At 34.1% G+C, this 15,762-nt stretch overlaps 1 protein-coding gene across 3 annotated transcripts in view; it reads right to left on the bottom strand.

The window, feature by feature from the left end:
- The window catches only part of LOC110992402 (protein sprint), a 158,477-nt gene that overhangs the window by 110,672 nt on the left and 32,043 nt on the right, over window positions 1-15,762 (bottom strand). Inside the window, exon 1 of one of the 3 annotated variants that reach the window (XM_045628776.1) lies at window positions 5,235-5,347. The exons of 1 other annotated variant lie outside the window; for it this stretch is intronic. The gene's annotated coding sequence lies outside the window, so the exon portion shown is untranslated. Of the gene's footprint in view, window positions 1-5,138; window positions 5,348-15,762 lie in introns of those variants that run through there. One more of the 3 variants, XM_045628775.1, reaches the window with a different exon arrangement.

Here is a 15,762-nt window from a genome sequence, read left to right on the forward strand (position 1 = left end):
GTTGTTCGGATTAATACCTGCAGCTGAGTTTCATCATCGGACGTCGAGGCAGAATACGAAATTCCACCCGTATCACCTCGACGTCCGCCGTTCCACAACTGCGCGTTTTTCCAGGCAGTTTTTGCCGCGCACCACCACTCTGTGGAACCAGCTGCCAACTGAAGTATTTCCGAACCAATTCGACTTAGGGTCCTTCAAGAAAAGAGCGTACCAATTCTTAAAAGGCCGGCAACGCACTCGCGAGCCCTCTGGCATTGAGGGTGTCCATGGGCGGCGGTATCACTTAACATCAGGTGAGCCTCCTGCCCGTTTGCCCCCTGTTCTATAAAAAAAAAAAAAAAAAAAAAAAAGTATGTGAGTTGACTGATGGTCGTCATGCGACGGTGGGCACTGACCATCATTTTACCCTCCTTACAACGGGATATTGTGAATTATGTTACTCCCACTCAACTTGCCATATCAAAATATATTAAGTTATATTAAGACCATTTATTGAGGAGAAGGAATCTGAAGTATATTTTGTCAATGGTTTTTATATGTAAAAACCGCTTCAATAAGAAAATTTCGTGTCAAGAATTTGAATTGTTTCTTACTTGTTGTGTCCCGTTGAATCTGTATTTACCTATGTAGATTCTCAATTTTACCAGACCAAAAATATATAAATTTATTTATTAAAATTTGCATATTGCAACATTCTCTACATAAGATGCGTTTCAACATTTCATCAATAATCGTTTGATTTTACACAATGTAATCAGTAGTTGCAGCATTCTAACGACTATAATTCATACAAGTGTTACCCAATAAATTATAGACCTTTTAGATATATTTGATAGTAAAAAAATATAGGCATTTCTACTCATTATTCTTTCATAACATGCAAAATTATTAAAGGAGAGACCCAGAAGTTTAGAACAATCACCGTACTACTACACCGACACAGGAAAGAATAGTGTTGTTTTGAGTATTACCTTAATAATTTGTATATCTAAGATAGTATAAGACGCTCGATCTAAATAAGCTCAAACGGTAGTCTTGGCCTCAGATTTTCTTGGCGATTTGTGTCTGACACGCCCCGTCGGTGTGATTTCTTCACAGTGCAAGGATTTGCTAAATGTTAATAGCGCACAAAATCCATCGTCACACTGGGGCTAAAATGGAGAACTCAGGGTCAAGACTCGCCGCTAATACTGCGGAATTATAGATATATTTTTAATTAATTATGAAAATTCATAAAGAATAAGTGGGTCATTGACATGTAATATAGAACATGCAATTTTTAGTAGTACTACTATAGCAATAAAGCTATGTAAAAGGACAATTAGTGGCATAAAACAGTGGGGTCATTAACCCTGGCGCAATTCTGCAAATAAAACAGTGTAGAAATAGCCCAGCTACTTCTTGCTCAAGGGTACCATTAGCTTTATTACAATTTTGCCATTAACTTTCGAATGCTTTAATAATGAAACATTTTTAAAGTAGACTTAGACCACGTTTAAGTTTCGTAACCAATGGTGCATACTTGCGATCAGCCTTGTTTGATAATTTTTATAAGAAAAATAAAGTCTCTCCGGGCATCGAACAAAGTACGTTCTGATGATATAGCGCGTTAACCACTAGGACAATAAAGTCCTTAATTTTTTTTTTAATTTAATTTCCATAACATGTACCAAGACAATTTCTATCGTTATAAAATTATTTCAACTATCTTGTTGCAATTACAATTTATAATCTGTAATCTCATATCTTGATTTATAACCAATCACTGAACGTAATGTTTCTCATAAAATAACCATTTCCCGTCCAACAGACAGAATTTATGTCATGAAAAAAATATATACTTGACAAAAAGTGCTTCCTTTCTAGATTAATTACATCATCTTACCTTTAAACAATCTGATAGTAAAACTGGATGGTAGAAAATTGTGATTGGTTGAATCTGTACTTCAATGTTCAAACGATCCGTGGTTCAATCATAATAAACGAAACGGACCATGGTTTCGTTTAAGATTCTCACACCGCACTGCTTTGTATAACATATTATAATAAACAACAAATTATTATTCCAAAGAGTTCAACTAACAAAGAGTACCAAGCTGTCATATTATTTATATCTATAAAGTTTTTAGAGAGGCACGGAACTATTTCACTCGAAATACAAGACCGAAAACAGAAAGAAATAAAGAAAATCTATTAAGTAGAATAAATACGTATGAAATAAATAAAATGTTTTTTATTAATTTATTTATTAACACTTCGTTACATGACAATATAAAAATTGAACATATTTAAATGAAAAGGAGAGTAACTAGAGGGCTTATAAATAATCTGCGAAGAACGTTTCATACTAAATAAATTTTAGCCTTACTATGAAATATGTTATATATTGTGTACTTTAAACTGTTATAAGAAGGGTCATGTGAAGTGGGTCCTATGGATCTTAGTAGAAGCCTGCGATCTTTATCAGAAAGACCTCTGCGTCTGCACATCGTTAGCCTTTCAATTTCGCTAAACAAAGGTAGAATTTCACCGAAAACATGAAACACAAATATATTCCCATCTCATCCCACCCATTATAAGTCATGGTGACATGTGTTCAATCAATAAATTAATGTTTCATTTTTGTATGTATTTTTACCTTTACGAATAAGTTTTGCACCACCGCGAGAAAATACTACCAGCTTTACAGACTGCAACAGGGACATCCCATCGACATTAAGAAAAAAAATCGATTTATCCATTTTAATTAGGTATTATTATCAATTTATCTGAGGTAACAAATATACGAACATTTACATAGACGAACGAAACGAACCAATCAAAGCATATTAAAACTAAGTAAATATATTATAAAAACCAAGTTCGAGGTTACTGGAATGAAGGTTTAGCCTTATATGGCAAAACAAGTAGGTTTATGATATGGTTATAGTCATCGCAAATGCACATATTCTGTGTTAAAGGTCAAAAAACAGTGTTCTACATAATGTATTGAATGTCGTGACTAATTCTTAAGATTGTCTGTGTAGCGGAACAAATTCTACTCCAATTTTATAATAAGCTAGCTGCAATGACTGGCTTCCCGCGAAGTAATGGAACCTCATTTGTGAATGTTTAATTACGCAATAGATAAACTTTAAGAAACATTTGGATAGTCGACCTACATCTAAAGTTCTGTTTGTGTGCCAGTAAAGTAATAACCTCATTTTGACATTAAAAATATTTTTAGGACATAGGATTAATAGGACTAATAGGATTTAACAGGGGTTGACATAAACTGTGGTTTAGTAATTATAAAAATGAAACCCTTTCGAAACAATTCGTCATATATTGAAACGAAATTGATCGTAATGTTGAATTTTTGTACCGATTATAATCAAAAACTATTTTATCGATATCGACACTTTTTTCACCGTTAGAATGCTACAATATCTCTGAGTACCATTGGACTCCCTTGCCTTAGCTTTATTTTACTAAAACTGTAAAATTATTTCTATAAGATTGTTTTTTCAATATAACAAAGAACTGCTCTTCCATAGTGTTTTGCATTTGTCCCATAAAATACATAAGTGATGGAAGTTGTGGATGGTAAAAGTGAAACTGCATAAATCATATTGCACATTATATTAAGAAATCTACACGGCCCATTGGCTGTAGACATAACATTCCATTCTGCGAATGTAGGTAATTCCATACGATGAATACGCATGATAAACGCTGACGCATAATTACCGGCGCGAGCGCATCGGGCTGCTAAGTATTATTTCACTTCATATCAGATGTAAACAATAATTAATTTATAAAATCATTTTATAAAGAAAGCAGAAAGTCGATACGAAAGCATTACGCTGGTAACCCAATCTTTGAACTTACAAATGAAGACACATTTCGGATATAAACTGCCTATAATGTTACTAATACGACACATTCCTGTTTAAACAAGCTACCTCACTGATAAGAGTGATAAAAAGAACCCTGAGTGATAATTGAGAACGCAGGTAATATTTATATTCTAGGCGTATGAGGTTTTTTATGATAGTTTACTTGATTCTCAATGGGTGTTCGGTAGGCTAAGATACATACGATCCTTTTTGGTATGTTTATATCTAGGTAGAATGTGGTGAAATTTTATATATTTTGTATAATGCGGTTCGAGTTGTTCACGAATGTAACATTATTCAGGGTCAAAGACAGAGTTAATACAACTCTAGTTAATTATTTAAATCAATCTTTGTTAGTTAATTCAGTAGGATTTATTGACTAGAAAATGTTTTAATTTGATGCAATTGTCTCAATTAGTTATCAAAATTAATCAACTAAGCGTTTATCTTAAAAAAATAACAAATAAATAATGGGATAAAAATTTAACAGAAATGTGTAGTGAAGATTACCAACAATTATCTGTAACGTAATACTAATAAACAATAGGACAAAGACAAACGATTAACTGTCAAATGCATTGAAATGACAAAGATCGCACACACGATGGCAAGAAGCCAATGAATGTTTAACATATTTACCGCAACACTTAACAACATATCCTTTTTATTATCCGAATAACGCAAATAAAGAACAAACATGATGTGCGTATATATATCAAGCTCGTTGCTTCCATATATAATTAAATTTCAATTACAGTAAGGTAAATTCAACCATCTAGTTCTAAACGTTAATTTTTCAGTATGAAATTTGACAGATTTGACAGAACTCAACAACGACTAAATGAATAAATGTAAATTAGATTTCTACATTTGTTCGAGACGATTTATATCGCCGGGAATCAAATACAAAGTCCACGGGTTAAGCTATGCTATTTAACACTAAGGAACCGAGGTGGTAGATTGAATTTAATATAAAGCCACTTATAATAAATTTAAATATGGACATCGCGTATAAATTAGTTGCGAAATTCTACGCACAAATAAGCCATTAGTCAAAATATCAATCGTAGGTTGGATTAGATCATCGAAACTTCGTAAAATTCATAGTGAATCATTATATTTATCGAATTCCAATATATAATATTTTTGTATTGACAAAAAAGCTTCCGCATCAACAGAAACCGCAAGTTTCTACCTAAATTTATTATTTATTTGTGAGCTTATGTAGGTAAGTATTATGCTAATGAACCGTAAAATTACCTCCCTAGGCAATCCATTATTAATTATTTTATCAACACAATCCATACATCTGTAATTCACATTAACAAATCAAGTCGAAATTAACACAAAACTAACTTTTACACAGTACAATAGGTCGCCCCGCATACGTAAATGTTATCGAAAAATACCGTAACCAATATACGTGTAAATAAAGGATTAATGCGCCGCGAAACAACCGAACGGAAACATCGGCGCCCGCGCACTGACACATTACGCAAGTATCCCTGCAGGACTGCGCGGTTTTTATTGGGCGAACGACAAGTTAATGAAAATTGAGGTGACTGACCATTTCTCCAAACAGTGTGTCCGGTTAAATCCTTGTTTATTTTGATTAAAGCCGATGGATTCAATAAATTCCTTCATGGGCTCCCTTAAAATTAAACATTCTAAATAAATTCAAAGTCTGTTTAGAACAATTAAGGCAATTAAAAAAAAATTGTGGTTACCTTATTCAACTTTCATTGCGTACTACTTCGTATATACAGTTCTTGATATTTGCTAAAATCTTCTACTTATTATAAGAATTCATAAGTATTCATTTTAACGCATGTCTAATTTTGAAACGATAAAATGTAAAATAAACTATATTTTTGATACGCAGTAGGAATCTCAGCGCATTTGCAATCCATGCAAAAATAAATAACGGTCTTTCCATTGTATGGTAAATGGTTATCGCTGTAACATCTTCTTGATAAAATCTCTGCATTCGTATGCAGTATTGATATTGCAGTCTTTACGGCCAAGATTGGTTACAAGCATAGAAAAAGATTTGTAAATATTTAATCAGCGATGGCCGTGAATAAGATCGGTACGTGGTAAAATTATGTGCAGTTACATTCCGATTAACAACAGTCAGTACCCCCAGTATTATAATAGAATATTAAAAAATTATATTATTCTCTATGTGCAAGAACAAAGTCACATAGTGGAAAAAATTGTGCATCAAAACTTTTTATAAGTGTATAAGTTATATTACTCTAGTGATCCTCAACTAATTTTACTTAGATTATTGCTTTATTTGATTTTACTGTTACCAATCCATTTAAACATTAAGTGCTTAATTAAATGTTTAATGGCGGAATAACAATAAATGTGTAAGTTAGGTATAAGCTGTAAATCTTTCTCATATAACAGAATAAATAAATATGAAAAAATTTGCTGTGGCTTACTGTGGTAAAGAACAAAATCGCCTCCACATGTGCGAACGCAAGATTTTAAACAAATCGACCGTGTATATATAATACTAAAGAATACCGTGAATATTATTTAGTTAAATTGAAGTTAGGACTTAGGAGTTGTATTCAGGAGCTCTCCATTCCCCAGCATCGGACGGCATAATTTCGTGGGAGTTTTAAATATAGCGCGACGTAATGTTGGGATAATATCCCTCCATAGTGCTGAGCCAGTGCCAATAAAACCACAACACACTCACACATTACACACTTAAAATGTAGCTAATTGTTTTTTCTCACAATAATTTTCAAATTATATTTTTCATGATTTTGTATGGTTCTGTGTGTGTTTTGTTAGTAATAAATGTTCATGTCCATTTTTTCCCAGATTACTCTTACATTTACCCCAAGAATTGAAGAATAAAGACAATTGCTGCAAACAGCATTTTTATAATGATCTTAATTCGGTTAAACGCATTAACATATAGTATGTTTACGCATTAAAATAAATTAATGCATATGCTTTTCTGTTACATTTCATATCAAGTCATGTCGTATTATGCCTTACAAGTGCGTACCACAATCTGATACTAGTCCAATGAATAGAAATAGTTCATTAGCTTTAATTCAAAAGCTGAATATGATTGCTAGAATTCTAGCAGTCTAGAAATTGATTTATTTTGATATAAGAACATTTAAATTTTATTTGCGGCTTGCCTTAGACCCAAAAAGACGCCGTGTTTCAGGCAGGAGGCTGACCATCTACTTTCCTATTACATTTATGTATTTCCAATTATGTAACCCGACTATAGTTATGTTACATATAGATATTTAAGTTAAATAATTAGAAGCGTAAACCCAATGTAAACAATCATATTACACTTTAAGCCAATATTGAGCCCTTTTTATATTCTAAGTGTAATTGAGATTGATGAACTCTTAAATAAGCCAAGCTTTTTTAAGCGTCGCAATCCTTCAACCCTTAATTTCGTGTTAGTTCATATTTGAAACCATTAAAGTCAGTTGTTACCCAGCTTCAAACAAAGAGTTTAATGTAAACATATCCATAATAAAACCGCCACCATATCTAATTCACCACTGATTTATTTTTTTAATCATTGACGTACGTTATAGGTGTATAACCTTACATTATATATATCCGTTAATCAAATAGACCGTTATCGCATAATTTTTGCTTCTACAAAATACTTGTACATAATGCTTCGAAGAAATTATAACTGGCAATTTCTGTTCAGGATGCACCTGTCATTTTTTATTTTCTCATACGGCAGTTGCTTTCACTCAAGCCAGTTCCACAGGTGCAAATAGACCGTTCATAATTACCATCTCCCTTCCTGATAATGAAATGATATGAGTAAAGCGAACACTGGCCGCGCACCCCTCATAGTGACTGTCAAAATATATCTATAGTAATTTTGACATTGAAAATATCTGGTAATTTATCGGTGTTATGATGACGAAATAGTAAACCAAACAATAATATTAATCACCCGGGCGTAGCATTTATTTATTTAAAGTAGCTGCGTGTTCGTCTATATGTTATACATATGTATGTATGTGTATTTATCTATTTACACTTCGTTACAGTAATAAATAAAGTACCAAAAAACACACATAACATACAGTAAAAAAACTTCATTTAAAATAAATAAGAGGATGTAGATATTTGATAACATAGGAGAAACATATTTAAAATAATAAAAAGCAGGGTAACTGGAGAAATCGCTGTCGAGCGAAATCTACTAAGCAACCATAGTTGGTTGTGGTTTTTAACAGATCTTCTTCATAAGCGCAAGAAGTCCAAAACTGCAAAAGGTACTTAGACAAATAAATGAAAAAAAAACAAAGACATTAAAACATATGTAGACCAAGAAAAAACAGGCAAATGAAAAGGGCTCATGAATCGTGATAATTTCAATTGTTTCGTATTGTACCTAATAATAATAATAATAATAGCTTTATTTGATTCCATAACAATTACAATGATAAGTTCATATAAAACAATAATTAATAAATTGATTAAACATTTATACTTTATATTATATTAATTGAGTTCAAGCATTTAATTGTATTTATTTAAATTATTATTTATTTAAATTGAATGTATGGACCCCTTTCGGGTAAAAACCTCGTATTGTACCTAAAATAACATTATTCAAAAGTTTTAGTGAAATTAATTCTAAAAGGAAAAATTAAATCAAAACTGAACCCAAATGAAAGAAGTTGAACAACAAAAAGGCATACCTTTGATAGCGATTCCCCATCCAGTTGCAATAACTTCCCTAAATGGAAGTGGTTTCGAAATTCAACTTTTCTTTTCAAAGGGTTCGGACATTGTGTGCCTGGACATTGCCCTTTACGGCGTTTGAAGTACGAGTAAGAGGACAATTTGTCTTTAACGTTAACCTCAATAAAGTTCTATTCATCCCGCATATATATTATTTGTTGTAATCTATCTATCTATCTATATTTATACAGTTCTCGTGTCACAGTGTTTGTACCCAAACAAGTTTGATTGATTTTTATGATATTTTTGTGTTCAGTACGAGTTAAGAAATTCGTTTGCCGTGTCTGCCAATTTAAAAATAAAAATTAATATTTCTATAGACTAGATTTTTAAGCAGCATTAATCTTTGTTTTGTATACCGTATAAAACATATTTAATTTATGTAAACATTTTTTTGATTTGTTGTAACTTAAACCTATATGTATATATTTAGGATAAAGGTATATGGGCAATATTGGCCCAGAGAAGCGTGCGACACTCATCCCTGATCGTAGTTTGAACCTCGGTTGTGTACCAATGGACTTACTTTGAATGTGCGCATTCAATTCAAGTGAAAGAAATCATCACGAGGAAATCGGCAAGTCTACCGTTTGGCGCAGAAAGTTGGCTATACGAAAGAACAAATGATTACAAAACAGATATAGAAATCTGGGCCCGACATAGAAAAGGTTGTGGCGACACTGGTTTCATAAAAATAAATTAAGAGAAGAAATAAAAATGTGACGCCAGGTGCTTAATATTAATGCATATTAATGATGAAACCAAATGTCAATTCATACCTGAAAGCATGGTGCAAAGTAATATTTTAATGATCAGACAAATGTTAACGTTTTTTGCGAACTTTAGAGGTACTGTTATATTTTATCATCTCAAGTTCACTAAAGATCCTTACACTTTTAAATACAACTTTCACCAGGACATTACATTTATCAGATGCACATAACGGTGTGAATGGTGCAGCGGCAGAAGTAATGTACTTTATTACTAACTTTAATATCACAAGTTAAGTGACAACGGTTAATTAAGTAGTAGTAAGGATTTAAGTAAATAAAAAATAGATCCCATCACAATATAGAAATTTCCTTTATCGTCAATTCAATCTCAATTTTTTTAATGTCAATTCGTTTTTGATAATTGCAGCGTTTCCTAGATATCAATAAGTCAAAATTAATCTTTAATTTTCCTACAATTAGAGACAATTTATAGCAAGGCCCCGAAGCATAATATCATACTATCTTAATTATTTTATACTTTCCACAATTTACTACGGAAACCAACGGTTCTTTTTTTGACTAATAACTACACGTATGTTTTAAAAGAAACAATGCCTGTCAAAACAAAAGACTGCGCTCCGTAGAAACAATATGCAGATATTTTGAATTTGGAACCCGTAAATAAAAGCTGTAACCAAAAACGTAGGGAAGATTAAGGCTTCATATAAAACTGTATACACCCCGAGGGCCAGTTTAAAAAGTCCACATTAAACTTGGGGTAAATCACTTTATTCTTTAGTTGCCGGATCTAATTAAAATTGCATCGGTACCCGGAGGCACCTGAGGGTCTGACTGAGTAATGAACCCTCGACTATGAATACATATTGGTGCATTAGACTGTACCGATGATTCTGCATAATTAATATCAACACCGTTCTTAACTCTGCCATAGAGACATTACCATAGATGTCGTAACTTATAGAGTGGTGAATGCGAATTTAGGTATTTCCGGTAAGATTCAGTCATTCTAGTCGAGATGTAGAGCTAAGTATATCGTTTTTGAAATAGTACTTCAAATGTTTTTTTTTTAATTTTACAATACATATATATTTCAAAACCAATAACATAAAGTCTAAATATGGGTGTATAATCTAAAGGTTTTGGCACTACTTGTATGGTTCCAGGCTGTTGCCAATATGGTTTGGCGATCCATTATAACAGTATAATACAACCAATAATATAAATGGTAAATTATTTAAAACATACAGAATATTAAATCAAAAGCTGACAACTCATTTACAAATCCCAGCGTTCTAAAAATCCACAGGTAAATTCGTAAATTGTAAGGCTTTATATATTAGGACTTCTTATGCCGAGTCTAACCTAATCTTAGTCTACATTGTTTTTAATTAATTTAGCGCCAAGAGAAGCGTGAAATCGCTAAACACTGTAATTGGTTAAGATGCACACAAATTTTATAATTAACCAAAATATATTAAGATTTTGATGGATTAATCAGTTTAAATAAATTTCCTTGTTTGTTACATTTTATCAAACATCTTTAGTTATATTACAGGTCGTGTTTTTGGTTAGTATTTCAAAGATAAACACTCCTTAAGTATTGTTTCGCCGGCTATTAAGCCGTAAACGCGGTTTTCTAACTGTTTTAGAGATAGTATGACCATGGATATGTTCTAGTACAAAGGAGCTCACATACAAGAAACCAAAGCTGAATTGAGTTTATCGAAGCCTTGAACTGACGAGAAATGCTGCCCGCACACGGAAAATAACATCGGCAATAATTACTTTTATTCATAATAAGCAAGGAATATATCATATATTTTACCAAGATTATTTGCCAATTTTCAAGAAAAATCGTCAGATATCAATAAAAAAAATATGTATTTGAAGCAATGAAATGTATAATTTCTTCTTTGAAAAAAAATTTGAGAGATAGAAAAAGTCCCTGGACACGATACCAGACGAGTAGAGTAAATAATAAAAAATAGTAAAAATATATATATCGGATAATTATATATATATATATATTAACTCAATAAATGCAATTAAAAAATATAACAATTACCAAAAAACCCTTGAACCTTCATGTTTCGTATTAATTGGAACACTAACAAACCGTAAACAAATTATAAGTACACAAATTAATTTGCGAGGTTAATTATTTAGAGTGCTAGTTGCAATGAAGGTAGGCACTGAACGAGTGTTAAATTGTTAACATCTTACAGTTTTTAATAGATTTACACCTTTTGTAATAGAAGCAGAAATGTATATTTGATTCCAATAATTATAAGATAAAATAAAAATGTGTTTATACATTATTTATACTATGTGTAAGAGTTGGGAACTCTTAAGTAAAAAATAACTGAGTCGGGGTTCCCAGCTTTTCCATAACAAACAGAAATATAATTCTTATTTCATAATTGATATTAGCTTTAAAATACCACATAAAACATACAATTTGGGTAAAAACAAGCATTTTTGTTAGTTTCTTGTTATTCAAAAACATCTTAATATATATATTTCTTGTGTGCGTGTGTATGTGACTGAACTCCTCCTAAACGACTGGACCGATTTAGACGAATTTTTTTGTGTGTGTTCAAGGGGATCTGGGAATGGATTAGATTCACAATTTTGTCCGCTGGACAATGTTTTTTTAATTAATTTTCAATTTATTAGTTGTTGTTGATTTTGGAATGTTTTACATTGGATCCGACAGACGGCGCTACCATCGCAGTGTCAAATTTTAAATAATATTCGAATTTTAATTTTAGTCTGTCCCGAAATTTAAAAAAAGTTTTGTTATCATTGTGTTATATCGTGTGTGACCATGTGCTGGATCGTTAGATATTGTCATAATATTTGAATAATAATTTTCATCAAAATGGCTTATTAAAAATTGAAATTTTGAAATTAAAGACGTGTAGACAGGACTACGTCTGTCGGATCCGCTAGTATATGTATAAAGTTCGAAAAAGTATCTTGTGTGTAAAAATGAGTAGTTTTACATGAAATAAAAACTCTTTCTTTTCCGCTTTTTAAACAAGATAGTTGTCATCTCGCATCGTGACTTTTATTTTTTAACAATCTATGAAGCAGCAGTTACAACTAGGTTTTAAGAAATATTACACCAGCTAAATATATCAGATTCAGTTCTACGTGAAAAGGCAGTTCGCATGACATAACACACTTCTACACATTTAGGTCAGTACATTACTGCACTTTGCATTTCAGACGAAACGATGTAACACATTTCTGTACATGCTCTGAATAATTGTGAAGCGCGTTGAAGCTTTCTTGACAGGGTCCTTCATTATGTTAATAGATTAATATTTATGCATTTAGCAGTGCAGCTACGAATTACCCCGATTAGTTAAAAAAGAAAAGGGCAATGAAGGACATTTTTGAGCTAATTTTATTTAAAGAACTTATTTATAATTTGACTTAAGAACATGCTAACCTACTAAAGAACTCTAATTTTTTAGAGTTTAATAAAAAAATTACCCCTCCACTGAACTAGTAACATATGTACTGATATACTCGTGGTATTAATTATTTGAAAAACAATGCATACTATACGTATATAGGTAACGTCAGGCAATCATGTATGGCAAAGGTGAAGCATTTCTTGAACAGTACTTCAACTTAAGAAACGTACGCTATCAAGGACATAAATAATAATAGGTACTATAGTGTAGGAGCCAACAAAATGCATTTTCCTTATGTATTTATACATACATTCTACTAATTTATAAAAAAAATGTGTAACCCTAAAAAATACAGGAAAATAAGACATCACAAATTTTTCAAAAAAGTTCTAATGCAAGGTTCAAAAAGCAAGAGTTTAATAGTTTCCACTTGCAATAAACGGCAGCTTTTACGTAATAAAAAACAGGATAATAACTTATTATATAACGACAAATTTATCGTTATATAATGTTGCTACACCAAAATTTATGTTTATAAAATGTTGATCAGCAGAACCGTTACCAATAAGGAATCATTTCATTCAACTATAATCAGTAAAAAGATATAGTCATCATATTCTTTCGTTTATTTTCATATTAGGAAAAGTGACAGTGGCGTAATCTTATACTGTTAAATTAATTAAACATTGTGTAAATTTATCAATGCTTTGGATTGTGAAGGTTATTGTGGAAGTAAATAAATCTCTAAGGGGTGGGAAGTTGGGGATGGTGTTGGTGGGAATCGCTGAGGAAGTGAGGTCAGCATTGCCTATAAAAAGCCAAATAAAACCATCTGCTGTGTTATGTAGTGGAACACTAATGTAAGCAGAACCCCGGCCAGTCCGAGTGGGGTGGGAAGTTGGGGATGGTGTTGGTGGGAATCGCTGAGGAAGTGAGGTCAGCATTGCCTATAAAAAGCCAAATAAAACCATCTGCTGTGTTATGTAGTGGAACACTAATGTAAGCAGAACCCCGGCCAGTCCGAGTCATCCACGTCCTAGTCGTCCACCCTGGGACCTGCTGCAGCCACGCTTCCGCGTGCCCACTACCTAGAGCTGCAGCTGAGCTAAGGATGCAGGGCAAAAGGCGAGCATTCTGCGCCTTAAAACAGAATATACTCACTAGGGAGGTAACCCGCATAAAACCGAGCTTGTCTGGAAGCTTTAAAGTGGCAGCCCCACTATCAGACTAGGGCACAGTGGGCTAATCTCCTGCTTGCCTGAAAAACAACGATTCAAGAAACCGAAACAGCGAGAAGAAACCGGACCGATCTTTTACCGACGACCTTTGGCATAAAATCACGGACACGAATTGCTTTTTGGAATGTAAAAACGCTTAGCACCGACACTCGACTAGCACAAGCAGAGACAGAAATGATTAGATACAATCTGCAAATACTTGGTTTAAGCGAAGTGCGCAGAAATGGTTTTGGTGAATTGAGAACGTCCAAAGGCCTAACTCTCCTATACTCCGGGAAGGAAAATGAGGATGATGACCTTGAATATGGCGTCGCTTTTCTCCTCTCTAACTCCGCAAAGAGGAGTCTTTTGGACTGGAAACCGATCTCAGACCGAATCATTTGGGCCCGTTTCAACTCAAGAGCCCGTAAGATCTCCATTGTACAGTGTTACGCTCCCACCAACACGTCTGCGGAGGACACCAAGGATGATTTTTACAACACTCTAAATGCCACACTTAAACGTATTAAGAAGCAAGACATTGTGATCGTCATGGGGGACCTTAACGCGAAGGTTGGAAGCGAAAACAGCAACTGTGAGCGTAGCATGGGCAAACACGGACTTGGAGCACGAAACGAGAATGGCGAACGGTTTATAGAGTTCTGCCAACAACATGACCTGACCATCGGTGGGACACTTTTCATTCATAGAGATGTACATAAATACACATGGAACTCCCCGGATGGCACCACGAAAAACCAAATTGACCACCTTGCTATCAGTTCGACCTGGCGCTCATCGCTCCTTGATGTTCGCAACCGAAGAGGCGCTGATATTGACAGCGACCACCATCTCGTTGTTGCCGAAATGCGACTTAAGGTTTCGATTGCGCGACCAGCTGGTGATCTTGGTAGGGCTGGAAGAAGGTTTGACGTCACTAAACTGCGAGATCCTGAAACTATGAACAAGTTCAGGCTTGAGCTCCGTAACCGCTTCGCCGGACTTCACAGTGACGATGACTCAATAGACGAAGAGTGGAAACGCATCAAAGTGGCCTACACAGAGACCAGCTCTTTCGTATTAGGTCACACTAAACACTCGCGCGAGGAATGGATTTCACAAGCCACTTGGCAGCTGATAAACGACCGTAGGGAACTCCACCTAAGACTGCTAGGAACCAACGACGAGCTACTACAAGCCGACCTCAGGCAGCAGTATCGACAGATTCGTAAGAAAATCTATCGCAGCTCGCGAAATGACAGAAGGTTGTGGGTTGACGGTATTGCTGACCAAGCGCAAATTGCAGCTAACACCGGCAACATGAGAGACCTATATAAGGCAACTAAAATTTTGGCAGGAAAGAGAAGTCAGCGTAAGAAGCCTCTAAAATCAAAAGGCGGTCAGCTCATTGTAACATCAGAAGGGCAACTGCGACGCTGGCGTGAGCACTATCAGGAAACGTTTCGTCCCACAGAATTGCCCACTCCTGGTGTCCCGCAAGACACATCTCCACCACCCAGGCTACTTCACATCGATATCGAAACACCCACACGTGATGAAGTAGCGAGAGCGGTCATGGGGCTTAAGACTGGTAAAGCACCAGGTCTTGACTTGATAGCGGCAGAAATGCTAAAAGCGGACTTGGCTACCACCGTCGACGCGCTGACACCTTTGATTGGCAAAATCTGGACAAGCGAGAAGCTTCCGGAAGACTGGAATAGGGGCCTACTTATAACTGTGCCCAAAA

Source organism: Pieris rapae, chromosome 6 (genome assembly GCF_905147795.1).
Source record: "Pieris rapae chromosome 6, ilPieRapa1.1, whole genome shotgun sequence".
Classification (NCBI taxonomy): domain Eukaryota; kingdom Metazoa; phylum Arthropoda; class Insecta; order Lepidoptera; family Pieridae; genus Pieris; species Pieris rapae.